Source organism: Halichoerus grypus, chromosome 11, assembly GCF_964656455.1.
Source record: "Halichoerus grypus chromosome 11, mHalGry1.hap1.1, whole genome shotgun sequence".
NCBI lineage: Eukaryota > Metazoa > Chordata > Mammalia > Carnivora > Phocidae > Halichoerus > Halichoerus grypus.
This window is the reverse complement of record NC_135722.1, coordinates 20796159-20817431: the sequence shown is the minus strand read 5'-3', so window position 1 is coordinate 20817431 and position 21273 is coordinate 20796159.

Below are 21273 nucleotides of genomic sequence, written 5' to 3'. Positions count from 1 at the left end.
AACCTGAGGATAACCTGCTAGGGTATTATCAGAGCCTAACTTATTTGGGGGAAAGGAAATATCCAACTCCAGTCCACTCTACCTATCCTGTTTCACCAAAAGAAGGAAGAAAAACACTGAGAAGCTCTTATGAAGTTCCTAATACAGACAAATAGTTTCACTAAAAAACTGAGTCCTAATTATAGGATCTTAGAATGCCTCCCCTGCCCACACATCTCACCACCACATTACTAAACGCCTATTTACAGAAGTTCCTTTCACTCTGTGCATCTTGTCCAGCTATCAGGGAAAAAGTACTAGGTCAATCAAAGGACAAAAAGCACAATTTTAAGAGAGAGAGAACACATCAGAGCAGATGAAGTAGGGATGACTGAATTATAAGCTATGATTATTATGCTAAGGGATCTGATGGATGAAGTAGACAGCATGACAGAACAGATGAGCTATGTAAGTGGAGAGGGAAATCCTAAAAAAAGAACCAAAAAAAAAAAATGTTAGAGATAAAAATCACTGTAACAAATATGAATCTTTTTGATGAGGTTGTTAGTAGACTGGACACAGCTGAGAAGAGAATATCCAAGCTAGAGGACATATCAATAGAATCCTTGAAAACCAAAAGGCAAGGAGAACAAAGACTGGAAAAACAGAACAGAATACCTAAGGACTGTGGGACAACTACAAAGATACTTGTAGTTGCATAATGGGAATACCAGATGGAGAAGAGAGAGCAAAAAGAGAAGAAATATTTGATAAAATAATGACTGACAACTTCCCCCAAATTAATGTCAGACACTAAACCACATATCCAGGAATCTCAGAGAACAATACCCAGAATAAATGCAAAAACCAAAAACCCCAAAACTCAACTTTTTCTAGTCATAATTTTCAAACTACAGAAAATCAAAGATAAAGAAGGAATTCTGAAAGAAGCCAGAGGAAGAAAACACCTTACATATAGAGGAACAAAGAAGAATTACATCTAATCCAGTGCATGACCCATGAAAGATTTAATCAATAAACTGGACTTCATTAAAATTAACAACTTCTGTTTTGCAAAAGACAATGGCAAGAGAACAAGAAGACAAGCCACAAACTAAGAGAAAACGTATGCAAAAGACACATCTGATAAAGGACTGTTGTCCAAAATATACAATGAACTCTTAAAACTCAACAAGTAGAAAATAAACAATGCATTAAAAAAATGGGCCTAAGGCCTTAAGAAACACCTTACCAAAGAATATATACCTCAAATGGTGACTGTCTTGGGGGTTAGGGTCTTTAAAGAGGTAATTGAGTTAAAATGAGGTCATTAGTGTGGGCCCTAATCCAATATGACTGGTGTCCTTATAAGAAGAGAAGGTTTGGACATAGTTACATACAGAGAGAAGACCATTTGAAAACACAGGGAGAGAGAAGATGGCTATGTACAAACCAAGGAGAGAGGTCTCCGAAGAAACCAACCCTGTGACATCTTGATCTCAGACTTCTACATAAATACATTTATGTTGTTTCAGTCACCAAATCTGGGGCTTTTATAAGAGTACAGAGTACACTAATACAGTTGCCTAGTTGAAAAGTAGTATAAAGAAAGAGAGTCAAGGAGCCACCATGAACATAAAACCAAACTCTAAACTATTTACAGGAAGAACCATATGGAAAGCCATGTTGCCTTCTGACATTAGTAATAGTGGCTAGAGGGAGAGTAGGAAGCAAGTAAACAAGAAAAGCAGAAGGTATAAAGAAAGGCAAGGAAGGCAGGGAACATGACAGAACTCACATAGCAAGGTGATTCATTGAGAATGAAGTGCTGTGTTACAAATACAATGACAAGATGAATGCTAACCCTAGCAGACTCTGGATTTTATTTGTGTACAAAAATAGTCATTGTTTCCTATGAAATGTAAAGTGAATGCTAACAGTGCACTAACATTATTTTTTAAATCTCAGTATCACAGACGTTTCAAAGCAACTGAAAAGCAAGAGAGGCTGTTTTAAGACATTTATTTTTAATAAAACACTGCTTCCATAATTGGATTGCAAATTTTCCAGTCTAAATCACAATAAATATAAAACATTGAACACCAGAGAATTTTAACTATCTCCTTGAACAATGTAAACACAATACTTACAGAGCTTTGTGAAAGAAGGAAGTGTTCTCTTTTTAAATCTGTAACCAGATGTGAGATTACTGGTCTTTGTTTCAACCACAATGACGATGGAGAGGAAGAAATTAATTGCAATTCTGATGAATGGAATGCCTGACAAGATAATAGTTTTTAGCAGATCATTGTTTTCACTCTTTAATTTCTATCCAGCAAAGTTTTATTTCAATGGTACATCATCATAATTGCCATTTTTATAAACATCAAACTGTGCAGGTGCATTTGCAAACTCACCCTCTGTGGCAAATACAACGAACTAAAAAAATGTAGAACAGATTATGAAATTGCAGAATTTCTTTGAGCATATGGTGATATGTAGAATGTCTGCCTTAAAGAAAACTGAAAAATGACAGGCCCTTCCAAACTGGTAGCCAGCCATAAGCAAAAGAGCCCCTAGGTTTTGATATTTGCTGATTTAATAATTTACTTCCATTGCTTTTCATAGAATTTGTCCTTCTGCCATGTGTGCTATACTTTAATATTAAGTTTAGTGCATTTATGTCCTTCAAATTAGCACTTAATTAGATATCAGCCCTGAATTTTTCATTCATCAGTGAGTAAGATGGGAGTTAAATTCAGGTTGGCCCATGAATGGAACATCTTTAAGGGTACTGTGGGATGCCAGGGCAACATTGACATGATTAGTGGGACATGTTATTTCCCAAAAGCTCATTCCATGAAATTTGAGATTAAACACTAAAAGAAGTTTCTTATTCTTCAAGCTTGTGTGTTAATTCATGTGCTTCAGGTACTGCCTAAAGACCTGACAATATACTCAATGTAGAAATGTGTATTTCAGGCATTAGAACTAAGTTTTTAGCTGTTTTTCATTAATTCATATATAAATTGCAAAACTCCAGCTCAAGTCTTAAGAAGAGAAAAACTGATAACACATACAGTTTCACTTTTTAATAAATGTATCAGATTACTGCATGATCCATGTGATAATCTGAGAAAAAGATTATAAATACAGTATTATTTTTTGGTGACCAGAAATATTTACTACCCACAATATGTTCCCACTTAACTGTTTAATTGCTAAAATTTCACCATGATGAATTCACTCATCTGGACTAATACTGAATTACTTCTTTCTTCTAAGAGAATGGTTATATCAACATTCACCCTGAAAGTTTCTTTTCATGGCTTCATAAAATCTTAGCTTTGGAAATATACTTGGAATTTATTTAGTCAAACCAATTTTATGCATGAACCTCCTCTCCAACCTCTCTGAAATCTGTTTTCTCTTTGAAAATACTCCATGGCTCAGAAAACGCTTCCATTCCATTTTTTTAATTCTAATTTTAGGAAAAAAACACTAGAAAAACATTTTATAATTTCTGAAAAAAAAATAGCTGATTTTTGCTGTTCTGATTGGCCTCTGGAGTTACATCCAAGAAATCAAATTAGTCTACGTGATTACTTTTTAAATATTTGAAATGTTTATCGTGTTCCTATTTAACCTTCTTTGTTTTAAACTAAATAATCTTACTTCTTTCAATGATTTCTTCTATGGCATGCTTTCTTGATGATTTACTTAAGAAACTCAATTAATAATAGTAAAAAGTTAATACGTGGCAGGTGGTCTTCCAGTTGTTTGTATAGTGGTGACTAAACACAGCTCCTGCATTCATGGTTTTTAGAGTTGAATAAGGAGAGAGACAAAACAAGTAAGTAAACAAACAAGTCTGACAATTGATAAATGCTTTGGAGGAAACTCGATAGGGCTATGAAAGAGAATTACAAGAATTTAACCAGCTTACAAATAGCCAGGCATACATAAGTGGAGTCAAGTGAAAGAAAGAAGGGTGTTCTAGAGAGAGGGAACAGATAAATGACAAATTGGGAGAATATATTGGCAATTTCAATCACAGAAAAAGAACCACTACCCTGAATATATAAACAGTTCTCAAAATCAAAATAGATGTATCTGGGATCCTAGAACAGGAAAAGATATTAGTGGAAAAACTGATGGAATTTGAATATGGTGTGTAGTTAAAAAAAATGTTAATTGTCTGGTTTTGATAGGTGTGCTATGGTTATATAGGATATTAACATTAGGGGGGACTAGGTGAAGACTAGGGGTACTCTATTATTTTTGTAACTTCCTATAATATGAAATTAGTTCAAATAAAAAATTTAAAAAAAAAAATCAAAGTATCTGTCAAGGAAATCGCCTTACAGAAAATCACCTTACAGAAAAATGTAGACAAACGTCCCTTAAACATGTGAAAAGATCATTAAATTTACTCATAGTAGAAGAAATGGAAAATAAAACTTTAATAAGATCTTTTTTCACTGTGACAATGTTTGGCAGAAATTTTATATAACAATAAACTTCTTAGATAAATCTCTGAAAAATAGTCACTATCTGACTTTGCTTGTCAGACAGCAAATGATGCAAACACTATTGATTGGAATTTGATGAATTTCCATCAAAATTACAAACATGACTATCTCGTGAGAATTGCACTTACGAGAATTTAGAATAATATCCTGCACTTATGAGAAATTGTCATTGAGCTACACTCCCACCAACATGAAACAATACATGAACATACTTATTGCTTATTCATTCTGGAATGATGTGGCAAAGTAAAACAATGGAAACCACATACATGTCACTCATAAGAGACTGGCCTGAAAAGCTTATGGTGCATTCACATAATGCACTATCATGACGCTTAATCACAATGAGGAAGGCCTCTGCAGACTGACAGTATTTTCCAGCATGAATTGTCAAATGAAAAAGGACAGGTAGGAAAGAATGTATATGGTAGGTTATTTTTTGTGTGAGAGAGAAGGAGAAATAAGAAATTGTGTTTGTGTGTGTGATGTTCACGTTTATTTTTGCAAAAAGAAAAGAGACATAGAAAAGATAAACCAGATATTAATAAAAAATGTTACTTTTGCAGGGTAGATGTTATAGGTGAGGGACTAGGAATGGGAGTCTGAATTTTCCAAGTATATTCCTTTAAGTGGTTTGAATTTTAATAAATGTCCATGTTTTGCAGATTAATTTTTTTTTTTTAATTTTTTTTTGTTTTGCAGATTTAAAATACAAAATAAAGTATGGAAAAAACCTTCAAATTGACTAAAAATAAAAATTATAAAATTTAACTTAATATCAAATTGGAAGTGTGAAAACACAGACCAAATAATTATTTCACATACCTTCTTAACACCCTTCTCAAGGAATAAATTCTAAGAGCACCCTTCTCAAGGAATAAATTCTAAGAGCAAAAGGTCTTTTAAAAAAAACAAAGTCTTGAGATTGACTTATAGGTCTGTTGTTCGTAAATGCATTGGTGGTATGATTCAAAATTATTTTTAATATATTCTGGAATAGGGCAAGTGAGATATATACTAAATATTTTTGGAAACCAGAGTTCTCACTGACTAAGAAGGTAAAGGCAAATGTGAAGTAGGGAGGGTAAGGATGAATGCTGTGGGGTTGGTTGAGAATTGGACATATTAATATAGGTTTGAATTCTGTAAAACTATTTTTCTAGCTGTATCCACTCAAAGACACCTCAGTATCCTAAGGATGTCTAGGCCCCAGATATTGGTTTCAAAATACCATCCCCTAGTAAAAGAAACCAGGTTCCTTAGAGAAATGAATGGTTCTGAATTTAGACAGTGAAAGCATAAAGTGAATCTAGAACACTGTGCCTGAAAACAAGGACACAGGAACTAGTGTGCTGGGACTTACATGAATCACACATGAGACAATTTGAACATTAAATTGAATATTGAATAATAAGATAAACATATTATAACATGTGGAATTAAAAAAATTACACCTATAGTAATACTAAAAATAATAATAATGATGATGATGGCAATGATAATACAGATGAAGAGAGAGAAAAAGAGGGGGCACTCTCCTTTATAGGAAAATTCTAGCTAATACGTGTAGAAGAAATGATAGAATTAGAAAAACACCATTTCATAATCCCAATGTAACAGTTAATCCAGATAAGGGTCATCAAAAGATGCTAAAACCATTTGATAAAAGGTTTCAGAGGAACTAAGTATGCACATACCACCTTCCAAAAAGAACACTTTTTATAATTTCTGTTGACCAGCCCCCCAATCAAGTAATCAAATGCAACACTACCAATATTGTGAAACAGAATGTTACACTCCTCCAGGATTGATGCACTAAACATACAAACATTACTTTTGCATATTCTTTCCCAAAGTGTTGAATATTAATGTAGTAATGAGGAAACAACTGGATACATGTAGAATGTAGGATGTTCTGCAGGGCAGGTGACATAAACTCCATGAAAAATTATATGCTGTGAAAACAAAAAAAGGAGGTCGAGGAGCTGTCTTAGATTTAACATAACTAATGAAGCATACAAACCAAATACATCAACTTTTACTGGATCTTTGACTTTAAAATAATGATAAATGAAATGTTGGGGCAAACTAAATATGGACTATGTATTAGATGGGATTATTGAATTAAAGTTACTTTTCAATGGGTGCTGCAGCAAATGTCCTTATTCTTATGAGATGCTTGCTAAAGTATTTTGGGATAAAGTGTCATGGTCCCTTCAATTTATTTTCAAAAGATTGAAGGGGGGAGAGAGGATGTCAACAACTGTTAAAAAATGTCAATATTTGGTGAATCTAGGCAAATATATGCAGTTGTTAACTTTATCTTTTTTTTTTTACCTTTTCTTATGAGTAACAGAGGTAGAGGAATGCCAAGTAAATTAAAATCGTATATTGAGTTTATAACAGCATAATATTCATTTCAAACTCTTTCAAAGCACCATTTACATCTACAATACAAAATAGAATATAAACAGATGTCCTCAGAATTTCAACTCTTCTTTTATGCATTTATGACTAATCTGTTCTGGCTTATTTCTTACCAATAAATCCTTTTGAGGTTGTGATACTTTAGATACCGTCAAGTGAATTAAAGCACTTGGAAACTCCACATTGAAATCAATCAACTCTTATTTAGTGTCTATTGTGAACCACGTGTTCTGTTGGCAACTGGAAAATCAAGAATGAACAGAAGTCTCACACTGTACTAGTGGTATAATATGGTAAGTATAAGTAAATGTAAGCCAGAGAAATATAAACAAGAAATATTTCAGAAGGAAAATGAGGCGAAAACCAAAACCATTTAAATTCCTCATGATTTTGCTCTTCAGTGACATTGAATCTATTTTTTTTTCTTTCAATTGAAGACGGAGAGAAAGTGATATGAGCACCTGGAAGCAATTTGCAGATAAATTCAATCATTTGGGGATGTATTCTTGCATCGTTTGCCCTTTTATAAAGGACAAAGAAAGACAAAAAATAAAAAGGATGCGAGAAAGAAGCTTCTGAGATAGCTAGAAGTTAAGATCATTATGTATTTTGGAAATACTAGACTATACATAAGTGTGCCTGTCTATAATTTGCTCTAACTGTTGCAATTTAGGAAATGGGAAGAAAATGTGATCTAAAACTGTATACTAAAATAAAACTAAGAATTACTCTTAGGAGACCATTATGGGTGGAATTGTGTACTCTCAGAAGTTCTGTTGGAGTCCTAACCTCCAGTACCTCAGAGTGTGACCTTAGTTCGAAATAGGATCATCGCAGGCATAACCCATTAAGATGAAGTCATACTGGAGAATGAAAGGCTTCGAATCCAATATGACTGGTGTCCCTATAAGAACAGAAGAGACAGAGTTACACACACCCACCACGGGGGAATATCATGGGACAACAGAGGCAGAGATCGGCAGCTGCAAAGCATGGGACTCTAAAGACTGACCGAAAACCACCAGAGGCTGACAAGAAGCAAAGAAGGATTCTCTTCACAGGTTTCATGAGGGAACATGGCCCTACTAACACTTTGATCTTTGACTTTTAGCTTCCAGAACTATGAGACAGTAAATTATTGTTTTAAGCTGCCCAGTTTGTGGTACTTTGTAATGCCAACACTAGGAAACCAACACAGAAGCATAAGAAGATTAATGCTATGCCTTCCATTATATGTTTAGGCAACCAAAAAACCCCAAAACTATCAGTGGGATGTACTTCTATAATATGTCAAATATATATTCAAAAGCTCTGTTTCCTGCAAACATCAAATACAGATGTTATCTGTAACAACACTTCAAAGTTACCTCTGAACTTTCTTCTGGGAAACTGCCAGAGTTGGAACCAAGGCCCTCACTTTCATAAAACATGAAAGCTGCTAGGCCTGGCCATCAAATGAGTTTTATTTTACATCTCTTTTTATTCTGAAGATATAGGACAAATCTTCTCCAAGCAGTTTATAAAATATTCTCAGGCCTTTGTTTAGGGATTAATAATAATCCTAGTACTCATGCCTTCTTCCAAACCTCTGTTGTCCAACTGAGGCAAAAAGAAAAATCAAGTGAAAATCCAATGCACACTTTAAATACCTTCTAGTTTTATATGCCAATGATATCTCAATAAAACTAAAAATCAATCAATCAATCAAAAATCAAATGGTTTGCAAATTTACAAGGCTTTATGCATAATTATGGCAAAAAAATGATTGACTATGGCTTAAGCCAGGGAGTATAAGAAGGGTTTAACAATCCCAACAATTCCCAAGTGACTCAGCCATGACCCAAATAATGGGTCATCTGCAGAAGAGATTCTAGTCTCAATTTGTACCCCTGTTTACAGCTGAAGAATATGGGTAACATCCTGCAAGTTTCCATCTTTGTGTATGTGCTTCCTGCAGGAGACGCAAGAAAGAGTATTGCATCTGGATGCTAATCTTTACCACAAAGATCTTAGCCAGTGGTAAAATGTTGTCCAGGAATAACCTAGAGGCTCACCAACAAATGCACAGCAGAAACAGGCACATATGGGACAGAGTTGAAGAAAAATAAATAAATAATTCCTTATCTAAGAGCCATGAACTATCATATTCTTGACTTTAGCGTGCAAGTCCTTAGATGCAGATAGTTCCAAATTTGGTGATAATGTAAGGCATGACAAATGTCTATATGTTGTTTTTATTTACACATGCCACAAAGTATCTTTTAACAATTTTACATAGTTCTGTTAGAAAAAGCATCTGCATTCATTTATGAAACACTCAAATCACAATAAAGAAAGCAAAGCATTTTTTTTTTTGAGAGAGAGAGCTCATGTGCAAAGTGGGGGGGATTGGAGGGGAGGGGCAGAGGGAGATGGAGAGAGAGAATCCAAAGCAGGCTTCCCCCTGAGTGTGGAACCTAACGTGGGTCTTAATCTCAAGACCCTGCCTGATATTACAACCTGTGCCAAAATCAAGAGTGGGATGCTTAACAGACTGAGCCATCCAGGTACCCTAAAAGCAAAGCATTTTTAAAAACAGTCACATTTTGATTGGCTTTTCAATTGGAATGCTTGGTCTCTTTTTGAAATCTCTTGATTTGTCGTGTGTCAAATACCATTATAGGTTTTGGACTGATTAATCTATAATGTATAGATCTTGTTTCTGAAGGTATACATGAGTATTTTATGAAAGAGAAAATTTTTATTTTATTTTTAAATTTTAATACTAAAGTAAATTATTGGTGGAGATATATGTTTAACATGAAAGAATAATTATCTTCTTGGAACACACTAGTATTTTTCTTTTTCTTTTTTTTTTTTTTAATTATGCTATGTTAGTCACCATACAGTACATCATTAGTTTTTGATGTAACACACTAGTATTTTTAAAATATCCTAGGGCATTTCAAACCTCCTGGCCTTACAGATAAAGCACCTTGATTGAAATTAAGAAATCTGGCAAATAATCAGTAAAATGCACAGATTAGCTTTAACTGATATATTCAAATTGATATTTTTGCTGGTTCCTCACTAATTGATTGTATGGATTATTATGTTTAAATCTGTGTGCTGTTCTATTTATTATCATCCTCCACATCCTCTTCTTTAGGAGACTGGAATTCTGTTACACTAGTCCCCTAAACCTGCCTCTAGACTTTCTTGAAGTTAATTTCTCAATCCTATATATTGCCATACGGCAGCCTCCCCTGAAGCTATTCGTTTGAGCCCACTCTGTACTACTAGCGCTCCTTGTCTTCATCTGAATAGATTTCTTTGGAAAAGTCTAACTGATCATTATTTAATCACCTCTCTGGCCCAGCAGATCTGCTAAAATTCTGAGACTGTTCCAGTTATAAATTGCTGCATAATAAGCTGCCCCATGAGTGAGTGGCATAAAACAAAAGCCATTTTATTATGCTCAGAGATTCTGTGTGTCAGAAATTTGGACAAGGCATAACTGATGGTTTGGCTCTGCTTCACACTGTCTGGGGACTTCCCGCTGGGAAGACTAACCTGAATTTGACTGAATGGCTGGGGTGGGGGTGTGGCTGCACTCAGCTGGAGGCTTATCATTCGCATACCTGGCACCTGGGCCGGGATGACTGCAGTGCTGAGCTTAACTGAAACTATCCCCTTCCATGTTCTTTGGACTTCCTCACAGCATGGCTGCCTCACTGTAGTTGAACTTTTCATAAGGTAGCTCAGGGCTCCATGAAAAAGAGCAGAAGTGTCATGGCTTTATATCGACTAGCCTTAGAAGTCACCTGGAGTCAGGACTGCTGTACTCTATTGGGTAAAGCAGTTACAAGTCTGTACAGATAAAGAGCAAAAGATATAAATGCTATCTATCAATGGGAGGAGTGTTAAAGAATTTTCAACTACATTTTACAATTATCTCGGGGTTTCAACAACTCAATGGATATAGGACAGATGAATCATTTCTACTCTCTTCTGAAAGCTCAAAACAGGCATTTTGTGGGAGACCTGATGTCATACATGAAGAAAAGATGTACCACTCACTTAGCAATCCTCGAGTAAGTCTTTCTATGTAACCTGTGACTAGAAAGGATGCAAGGTTACAAGGGGGCTTCCTAGGCATACCTATTTGCCCAAAACAAGAGGAGAATTGCCTTTTAATTACAGCTTGTCAATGTGTTTCACACAATCCTTAGAACAAAAATCCCAAAGAGAATTTCTTCTCCAGAAGAAAATTAGGAATAATACTAAAACTACAGAAACAAGACAATGATCATTTATTAAACTTTTATTATTTGCTAGGCACCATTCTAAGTGCTTAAACTTTTTTATTACTTCACTAATCCTCAAAGCTATTTTATGAAGATGGTATGATGGTTCATATTATACCGATAAAAACAAAATCAGAAGGTTAAGCAATTTGCTCAAAATGAAACAAGTAAATTTGCCACAGCAGATATCTGTACACATGCTTTTCTGACACATAAGAACTCTGGTTCTGGGAACTTGGTTTTGGTAAGAACTGGTAAATGACAAGCCCTAAAGTAGGTATCAAGTGACTTTACTTCAGATGAGGGGTTATCCTATAGCTAAGACAAGTAAACTAAGATTCATGTACTTGGCAAATTTCACCATGCAAGCAGAGCTTTATAAAATTTCATTCTGCTTTAAAGTTGAGAATTCTTTGCATTAAAAACTGTCTCTTTTTTTTCTTCTGTTATAGTCTATAGGGTGCACTGTGGATTTTAGTCCCATTTTCTCTGGAGTATTCAGGTTGCTATCACTGGCTGACTTTATTAGAAACCATTTGAAAAAAAGTTATTTGGAACATTGTCTATTTAATGACAGAAGTAGAGATTCAGCCATTTCATATATATAGTCCATACTCTTATTTTTTTTAAGTCAGGGAAAAACAAAAAGTGGTAAGTGGGGAGCAAAAAGGCAAAGAATATTAACATGGTAAATGTAAGCCATCTTTAAGAACTATCATCTGACTTTATGGGCCACAATATTGAGTACTGATTGCTAATAGGTAGGAAAGGGGTCTCGCACAGTGTCAAAAAGTTCAAAATAGTCTTCTAAGAGAACTCTGTCATTGAAGGGTGTAAGAAATTGGAACGGTTTACCAAGGGAGTTGACAGAATTTCAAACTTTCACTATGGTAAAAGAAAAAAAAAAGGAAAAAAAACAGCAAATACCTGTTCATTTTTAAATTACTATAACATTTTGCATTGATTTCTATTTTCTTATAGTTTGCTGGAGAAACTAGAAAATGTAATTCCATTGAAAAACTCCCAACTCCAATAGTAGGGAATGGAGAACTACGAAATGCCAGACATAGAACTGAATAGCTGGGAGCTCACATGAAAACGTAAACCAGGGCGCCTGGGTGGCTCAGATGGTTAAGCGTCTGCCTTCGGCTCAGGTCATGATCTCAGGGTCCTGGGATCGAGTCCCACATCGGGCTCCCTGCTCCTTGGGAGTCTGCTTCTCCCTCTGCCTCTCTGTCTCTCATGAATAAATAAATAAAATCTTTAAAAAAAAAAAAAAAAAAGAAAACGTAAACCAGGTGGCGGGGAGAGCCACCGTAACATTCACAGGAGTCAAAGAAAAAGACTGATAGTTTACACAGACAGAGACAGGAGGGTAATAAGGTAAGGTCTGGAGAATCACAATTGCTGGTGTTGTGAGTCTTCCTGCCTGGGATATTCTTTATACTCACACTGAGCTTCAGTTCTGATATTTATGCCTTGCTCATTCCATCCCTGTGAAACCAGAACTAACTCTACCTAATTAGAAAAGAAACCTAAGTAAGCACAGGCTTTTATTTTTCCTAAATGGGAAAGGGGATGCCATAGATAATTGTTTTGTCATCAAGGCAAGATCAAATTGCTGACCCTCTAATTATATTGGGCAAAATAACAACAGATCTTACTGATGGCTCTCCTAATTCTGGAGCTCAGAAATCAAATTAAAATGGGAGATATTATGCTTACGGACTAATTTGCCCAGAGTTCATTATATTGGAGGCTTACAAAAGAGCTTTGTGACTAATTACTTTGCATTGTCTACTTCCTCAATATTAGAGCTGATATCATCTATCTACGTATAATCAAATCAGATCAATGTCAAATCAATGATCTGACAGAACCAAGAGTGAATTTCATGATTAAGTTGAGTCTGAACAAGCTTAAACATGCATATACTTCAAAATATATATGTGATCTGTAGCATTAGTTTTCCCGGAACAGAATTTCTAGTTTTTCTGGAATTATGCATAGTACACTCAAATTTACAGAAAAATATATTTCTTTATTCTCTAAAAGTGACTTCCTCATGGATACCTCTTGTATCCCATGCAAGCACTGGGTAAGAAGAGTAAAAAAGAATCAAAGTTCATTTTGTGAGGGGGGGTGTCAAGTCTGGTCATCTCAGTTTAATTTTATAATTTGAGATATACTTTTAGGAGATTGGTTTCTTTGAGATATGTAGTCAGTGTTTCAGTTCTACTCCTTTGCCCCTGCTACACTTCAAGGTAGTATCTGCTAGTAAGAGGGGGTTTACTGTGCACATACCATCACATGAACAGGGTCTTAAAACTGACAAGTGTGTCGTGCTATTCTCCAGACTGATGACTCCTCAAGTATGACTGTCCCATGCCTGGGCACTCTACTGGTGTCAGTTAAACTGATATAATATGCAGTTTCAGGTTGGTCAGGGTGAGCCCCTAGCTGATTAGGCTCCATCTTAACTCCTACTGTTGCTCTCCCTTGGTCCAAGTCTAACAGTGATATCCAGGGGTGCCTGGGTGGCTCAGTCAGTTAATGGTTTGCCTTTGGCTCAGGTCATGATCCTGGGGTCCTGGGATTGAACCCCACATTGGGCTCTCTGCTCAATGAGGAGTCTGTTTCTCCCTCTGCTCCTACCCCCACTCATGTTCTCTCTCACTCTCTCTCTATATATCAAACAATTAAATAAAATCTTTTAAAAAACAAACAAAAAAATGGTGATATCCATAGCCTAGTCCAGGTGTCCAGGTGGTTTATTCTTTGCCCCTTGCCTAAAGGGCCCACCTTGCCCCTTCTGTGAGCCCCGACTTCTATCAACCTTGTAATCCAGATCTTGAACTACTTCCCATGCTACCATCACTCCTAAAAGAAAATGGATGCATGCATCCACACTATCTGGGAATGTAAGAAAGCAAAACCTAGGCTCTGAAGAACAGATGGAGATGGATAAAAAGGTAATGACGAGTGGAATGCAATTTTCAAAGGCTGGTCAGAGAAGCCCTTGCTGGTAGAGTGAGGCATGAAAAGAATAAGAAAATGTTATAAACTGAATTACGCTCTCTCAGAATTTATAGGTGGAAGCCCTAACCACAATGTGACTGTATTTGGAGATAAGCCCTTAAGGGGGTAATTAAAGTTATATGAAGTCATAAGGATGGGGCCCTACTCCAATAGGACTGAGGCCCAAATAAAAATAAGAAACATCAAGTGTACATATGCCATGTGTAGAGATATAGGAAAAGGCAGCTATCTACAAGACAAGGGGAGAGAGTCCTCAGGAGAAACTAACCATGTTGATACCTTGATATTGGATTTCCAGCCCAATGACTTGTAAGAAAATGAATTTCTGTTATTTAAGTCTGTGGTATGTTGTTACAGCATCCCTAGAAAACTAATACAGGGAGTAAGACATGGGATATTTAAAGTAAGACCATGTCAGGCAGAAGAAATTATAAGTGTAACAGTCCTGAGACAAAAGGATCCTTGGCAGATCCAAAGAACATTAAAGAGGAAATGTTCCTAGAGCAGAGTAGACAAGAGAGAGAATATCAAGAGATAAAGTAAGAGAAGTAATAGAGGTCCAGATCACTAATGACGAGGTAGACTGACTCAGTGAGCCAGGAAGCTCTGATAGTTGAGTGGGGAATACACAATGAGGGAGGAAGAGATTGGGAGGAAGGAGGTCAATAAGGAAGGAACTGCAATAATTCAATGAGACAGGGGCGCCCGGGTGGCTCAGTCGTTAAGCGTCTGCCTTCGGCTCAGATCATGATCCCAGGGTCCTGGGATCAAGCCCCGCATCGGGCTCCCTGCTCTGCGGGAAGCCTGCTTCTCTCTCTCCCACTCCCCCTGCTTGTGTTCCCTCTCTCGCTGTGTCTCTCTCTGTCAAATAAATAAATAAAATCTTTAAAAAAAAAAATAATAATTCAATGAGACATAAGATGACTTGGAAAATGATGTTAAAGGTAGAGGTGGTAAGGAGTGGTCAAGTTTCAGATCAATAGTGAAAGAGAAGCTAATAGAGGTTTTTGGGGGTTTTTTATGGAATAGATGTGTATTGTGATGGGAAGAGAGTTGCCAAAGATGAATACCCAAGACTTTGGCCTGAGCAACCAACATATTGCATTTACATTTACTAAAATGAGAGGACAATGGAAAGAACACATTTCATTCAGGGTAAAATCCAGTGTTTGAATATGGGCATGGTTAGCTTGAATTGCCATGAGGCTTCCAAGTGCAGATGTAAAGTAGGCAGTTGGTAATATGATTCTGAAATTCAGGAGAGTGTGTGTGAGGGGGAGGTGAAGTATAAAGTATTTATGTAAAGCACTATGGTAATATACAGTGGGTGCAGTAAAGATAAATCAGACATTGCACCTGCCTCCAATAAACATACGATTTTAGTAGAGAATACATATATAGTAAAGTTCTGATGATTCTATGAAAAGTTACCAGGAGAGAGAAGAGTGTATTATGACCCCAGGTATTTCCATGTAATTGCTTGCATGTCTTTTATATATTCAAGGTCTAAATTATATTTATAAAATACATTTGATTGAAATGTATATTTGGACTTTAATGCCTATTCATTTTTAAATTATGTACCTTATTTGTTTAGCCATTTATTGGTTACATAAAAAAGCATTTAAAATATAAAATCAACTAAACCATTCCCTATTGAAATTTTATCTCATGCTTTTAAGGCTTTTATAACATCATATATAGTAATTACATATACCATATTATGATAGCCAATTAAACCGAGCTAGGATGATATAAAACTCCATACAGAAAATTTTCTATAAGTTGTGGGAAGGGGTCAAGAAGGGGGTAGGTTGGTGGTAGGAATGCAATGAGCAGAATGTAAGAAACAATTTCAAACTCTTAAAATCGTGGCTAAACTAAAACTACATTTATCTTTGAGTTACACAGGAAAATTCTAACTAGGTTTTCAATTAATTATGCTTGAGATTCAGATTTCTGAGATCTAATTTTACTCCCAGTGGTGAGTTTTACCTAAGCGTCAGCTTTCTGGGCACTGGTTTCCACCCTAGCCACACCCATCCTCCTTCACCAGTCAGATATAAGATTTGTAGCCCTTAACAGCAGTCAATCTACAACCAGTTGTTTAACCAAGCAAACTCAAAACTTTCCTAGATTTATTATTTCTAATCATTTTGAAAGTATACAATTTAAATCTCTAAAATTATGATACTAGATATATTTGAAAATAGGTGTATTAGTAGGAGATCTACCTAAGAGCAGAGTTTGATACAAAAACATTGGTGCAGGTATAGATTATTTAGAAAGCTGTCTGAGAAAGCAGGAGTGAAGGATCAGGAAAAGCGAGTCAGGGCAGGAGTAGAAGTTCGTATGAGAACGGGTTATTGAGGGCATTGCTTTAGGAAACAGGGTCTTGATTGTGCCAGTATCTCTGAGAAGTTAGGATTGTTCCATGATTTTCTGCCTAACAACAAAGGCCTGGGCTGCCTGGTTGTTTCAGACAGTTAAGAGGTTAAGCCATTAAGCCTCTGCCTCAGGTCATTATCCAGGGACCCTGGGATTGAGTCTCAGCATCAGGCTCCCTGCTAGGTGGGGATCCTGCTTCTCCCTCTCTCTCTGCCTGCCGCTCCCCCTCTTTGTGCTCTCTTTCTCTCTCTCTGTCAAATAAATAAATAAAATCTTAAAAAAACAAAGGCCTGAAACATCATTCTAAGTGAATGTGATCTGTGTCATCAAACATCACTGCTACACGAGCTGTCAAAATGCAAACATTTGTTTCATGTTACTGCTGCAAAAATAAAACTTTTCTCTGGGACCACAAGAATACAGTAGATGCACAATAAACAAGAAAAACCATCATCTCTAGCAAGGGCCTGCCAGTCTCTGATCTTACCCAACTAAAATTCAGAGTTTGAATAATTCCAAAGTTAATTCAGAAGCTCATCAAGGTTCCTAAAACCTTCTATTTTTTCATTATGTCACATAAGCATGTCCTTGATGACTGCCCTGATCTAGCTTCAGCATCTCAGGAATTACATGCAAACATTTAAGGACAGGGATATCAGAGAAATATGGTAGCTATTGGGTAGGCGATCAACACTGTCTGCCACATAATAAACCTCACCATATTTATCTGTTTAATGATCTACTTAATGATATAAATTTGACAAGATTAAACTAGTAACAAAAATATACATTTATTTACAGCAGATAAAACTTGATGCCAATGCAGAAATATTTACTTCTTGACTTGAAGAATGTATTTGCATTTCAAGCCACTACCTCTTTCCCATGCCATTTTCATGGAAATTTTGATAGCTCTAAATCCAAATACGGATAATCCTATACGTCAGATCCCAAATGAAATTTAAAAGCCTCAACACTTAAAGTCTCTCTTACTATTATGAATGGATGCATTCCCTATTCATTATCCCTTACAAGGCCCATATTAGCTTCCACCAGACATGTATATTTCAAATAAAGCTAAAGCAAAAAGCTAGACAGTCATCTGCAGAAAGGATGAGCAAGCTTATTTATGATTCATTTGCCTTTTTAATCTGGGCTCTCCAATGGAAGCCTCTGATACTGACAGTTTGAAGAGATAAATGGGACAACTGTGGTCATTACACAGAGATACACTCAAGCGCATCAGAATATTCTTGTCTCCTCTTTTAATTTACATAATTTCTAAATGTGCTAAGAATGGAAAGCATTGTTCATTGATGGCAGTTTTTACTATAGAACAATCAGCAACACAAACAAATTTTGGCTTAACCAGAGTTGTGAAAGTGATTGCTGTACTTTTTTTTCATATGTGCCTTGTCAGAAACTTTTCTTTTGAATGCAGCTGTTTCCATCCAATGTTCCCCCACAGGAACATTTAAAAGTGGCCCAAGCAAGCCATTCTCTGAGGATCTGATTTTTTTATATCGAAGAATCAAGGGAGGGGTAGTTATTAAGGAAGGGGAAATACTTTGGGTTGGGGAGACCTCCAAGAGACAAGTGGTCATTACAGAGATGAAGACCTAACTTGATTATTTCCAACAAGTATTGATGTTTTATCTCTTCATTATTGATTTACACTGCTTGCTTTGTCATATGTTAAGCTCTTGACTGTGAATAAACAAACAAACAAATAAATAAATACATTTAAAAAGTGGTCCAAGCAACAAATAGGAATAGCAGAGGGATAAATACTTTGGAAGAAACAATGTTTTTACTGTGTAGCATAAAAAAGAGAGAGACAGATGCTTTCACTTAAAAGGGGAATAAAGTGAGGAGACAGAGAAAGAGACAAAGAGAGCAAGAGATAGAGTGGAGAAAGAGAGAAAGGAGAGAGGAAGAGATGGAAGGGATGAAGAAAAGAAAGAATAAGAGACAAATGAGTGAGGAAGTGAAAAGAAAGTGAGAGAAAAAGAAGGAAGGAGGAGAATAAAGTGGAGAATCCAGATGGGCAAGCGGGCAGGAAGGATGGGAGGAAGCCCGACTTAAGCCAACATTCAGACCTTAAGGTGTGTCATGAGGTAGGAAATAGGTATTAGGCCACAAAGTTTCTGTGTATGTTTCCTCCCTTCATTAATATTAATCCATAATATCACATGTTGTTTACATGTATCATCAAGCAAAAACACCACCCCCTTTGAGGTTACATCTTACTTCCTTGGAAAGTGATTTTTTCCAGAATGACATAGAAAAAGGACTGGTCCCAAAGAGGGAAAGCTTTCTAGGTTCCATAGCTCCTCTCTTAACTTTTTAAAAACTGGAGGATAATCTTGAATACTTTCTCTTTAAGAGTTCCTAAAGAGGGCTATGTGGATAGGCTTTAAAGAAACATCCAGGATGGGTATTAGCAGAACTTCTAAAATGCACCTGAATGACATCTATCGGTTTAAATTAAAATGTTTAGTAACAATATTGAATGGTTCAGTAGAATGAGTACAAATGTTCAAGTCTAAATTATCTGGATTCTTCTTTGGCTTGCCATCTGAGGGAACTTGTAGAAACAACAAGGCTTTGGCACCTCTAATTGCTCCATCAATGAAATAGTTAATACCACTAATTTCAGAGATGTTGTAAAGACTTGATATGATATAAGCTTAGCAAACTTCCTTTTTTAAAAAAAAATATTTGTTATTTGAGAGAGACAGAGATAGTGAGAAAGAGCATGAGAGGGAAGGAGGGGGAGAAGTGGGCTCCCTGTTGAGCAAGGAGCCTGATATGGGGCTCGATCCCAGGACCCTGGGATCATGACCTGAGCTGAAGGCAGACGCTTAAACGACTGAGCCACCCAGGCACCCCCCTAGCAAACTTCCTAAGTGCAAATCACCATACTAGGTACTAGGAAGTGGTTTTTCAGATTTCACCTGGATAAATACAAAATTTATTCTATGTTTCGGTGTGGGGGCAGGATTTAATAAAAGATGCTTTATGCCTTAGAAATTTCTCTGTTCCTAGATTTTATTATCTCTTTTTATCTCTGGGCAAATTATCATGGCTGGAATTGTGAGAGAGCTGTAGTTTAATTCACATTGCTGTGTATATATAAACACCTGTCTTCTCCCGTAAAGTATAAACTTCTTTAGGACAGGGATTCTGGATTATGGTTCTTTCCATTTCCCACAATACCAAGGATATCATATTGCATGTAGAGAAATTGTTGTTAAATTGCTAAAGAGTCCTCTTACTAATTCTATCTGAGATTAGAAAGCCAGAGAATTTATCACCCACTCTACTGGACAGTTTTATCTGAATTTTGGAACAGCCATAAGCTAACTCAAAAAAAGTCTTATTTAGGGCCTCATTCCAAATTATTACTCAAGTGCAATTCAGTCTGCCTCCTTATAATACACCAAATCAAAAAGAAAGCATGCACTCTAACTTCTTCAAGTCAGATTGCAATTGACAAATATTTCTTCAGGGCATGAGGTGCATACAGAGGAATGAAAATTTCTGTAAATACTGAAAGGCACATAGGTTTTGGAGAACATTGTCCTATTTTACATAGGAACAAATATGAGATAGTTCAAATAGATGCCAATCAAAACAGAGATAGAGACACCCTGTTATGTTTTATGAATTTTAAATATATAATATAAAATTCAAATCGTTCCTAAAATGGTTATGTCATATATTTAAATTATATTTAGTAAATACAGTTGCTAATTAAAATTATTTTTCTTTTTACTAAAATATAAAACACTTTATGGGATATTTTGTATCACTTTTTTACAATTTGCAAAAGAAGAAAAATACAGTTTTTAGTGTTCATGGCTTGTATTTTTTTACAGCCATAAAAATTATAGTTAATAGTTACTTTTAGGTAAAAAATTTAAAAAATAGAAAATCTTATTTTCACACATACTTTAATACTTTATATTTAATACTTTATATATACTTTATACTTAGAATACTTGATATTTTAATTAATTACTGATTGATTTTAATGCTTTATATTTTAATTTCTTGTTTTTTAATTTACATTATGGACAACTTCTGTTTTTTCTGACAATTTACCTGTCATTATTTTCCAGTTCATTGGTGGATAATGAAAGCACTGGAAATGGAGTCAAGAATCTTTGCTTCCAAGTTGATTCTATTGGTGACAAGACCCTATAATGTGACCTTGGCAACCTTCTAGCTACACTGAGCAGTTTTCTCATCCATTAACCTCACAGTACCATCCTGAAGATTAAATGAATGTAACTTTGCAGAAACCCAGATATTTTCATTTATAAAGGCATACTTACACTTCAGTATGACGACAAATATGTGTCTCTTGCTAGTGTTTACTTATCTCTAATCTTTTGAAGTTTAAATAAAAGAAGAATAACATATTCATAAACTCATGGATCACAACTTAACAAGAAAAATCCCTCAAGCAGACATAACACTACACTTTTTTCTTCCTCCTGGGAACATAAATTTCTCTGTGCATGTGCATGTTCACTCCTACTGTGGTTTGTCTTCAGTAACCTAAAATTATTTTCATCAGAAATGCTGTATAATTTTAAGTTTAGAAATTACAACTA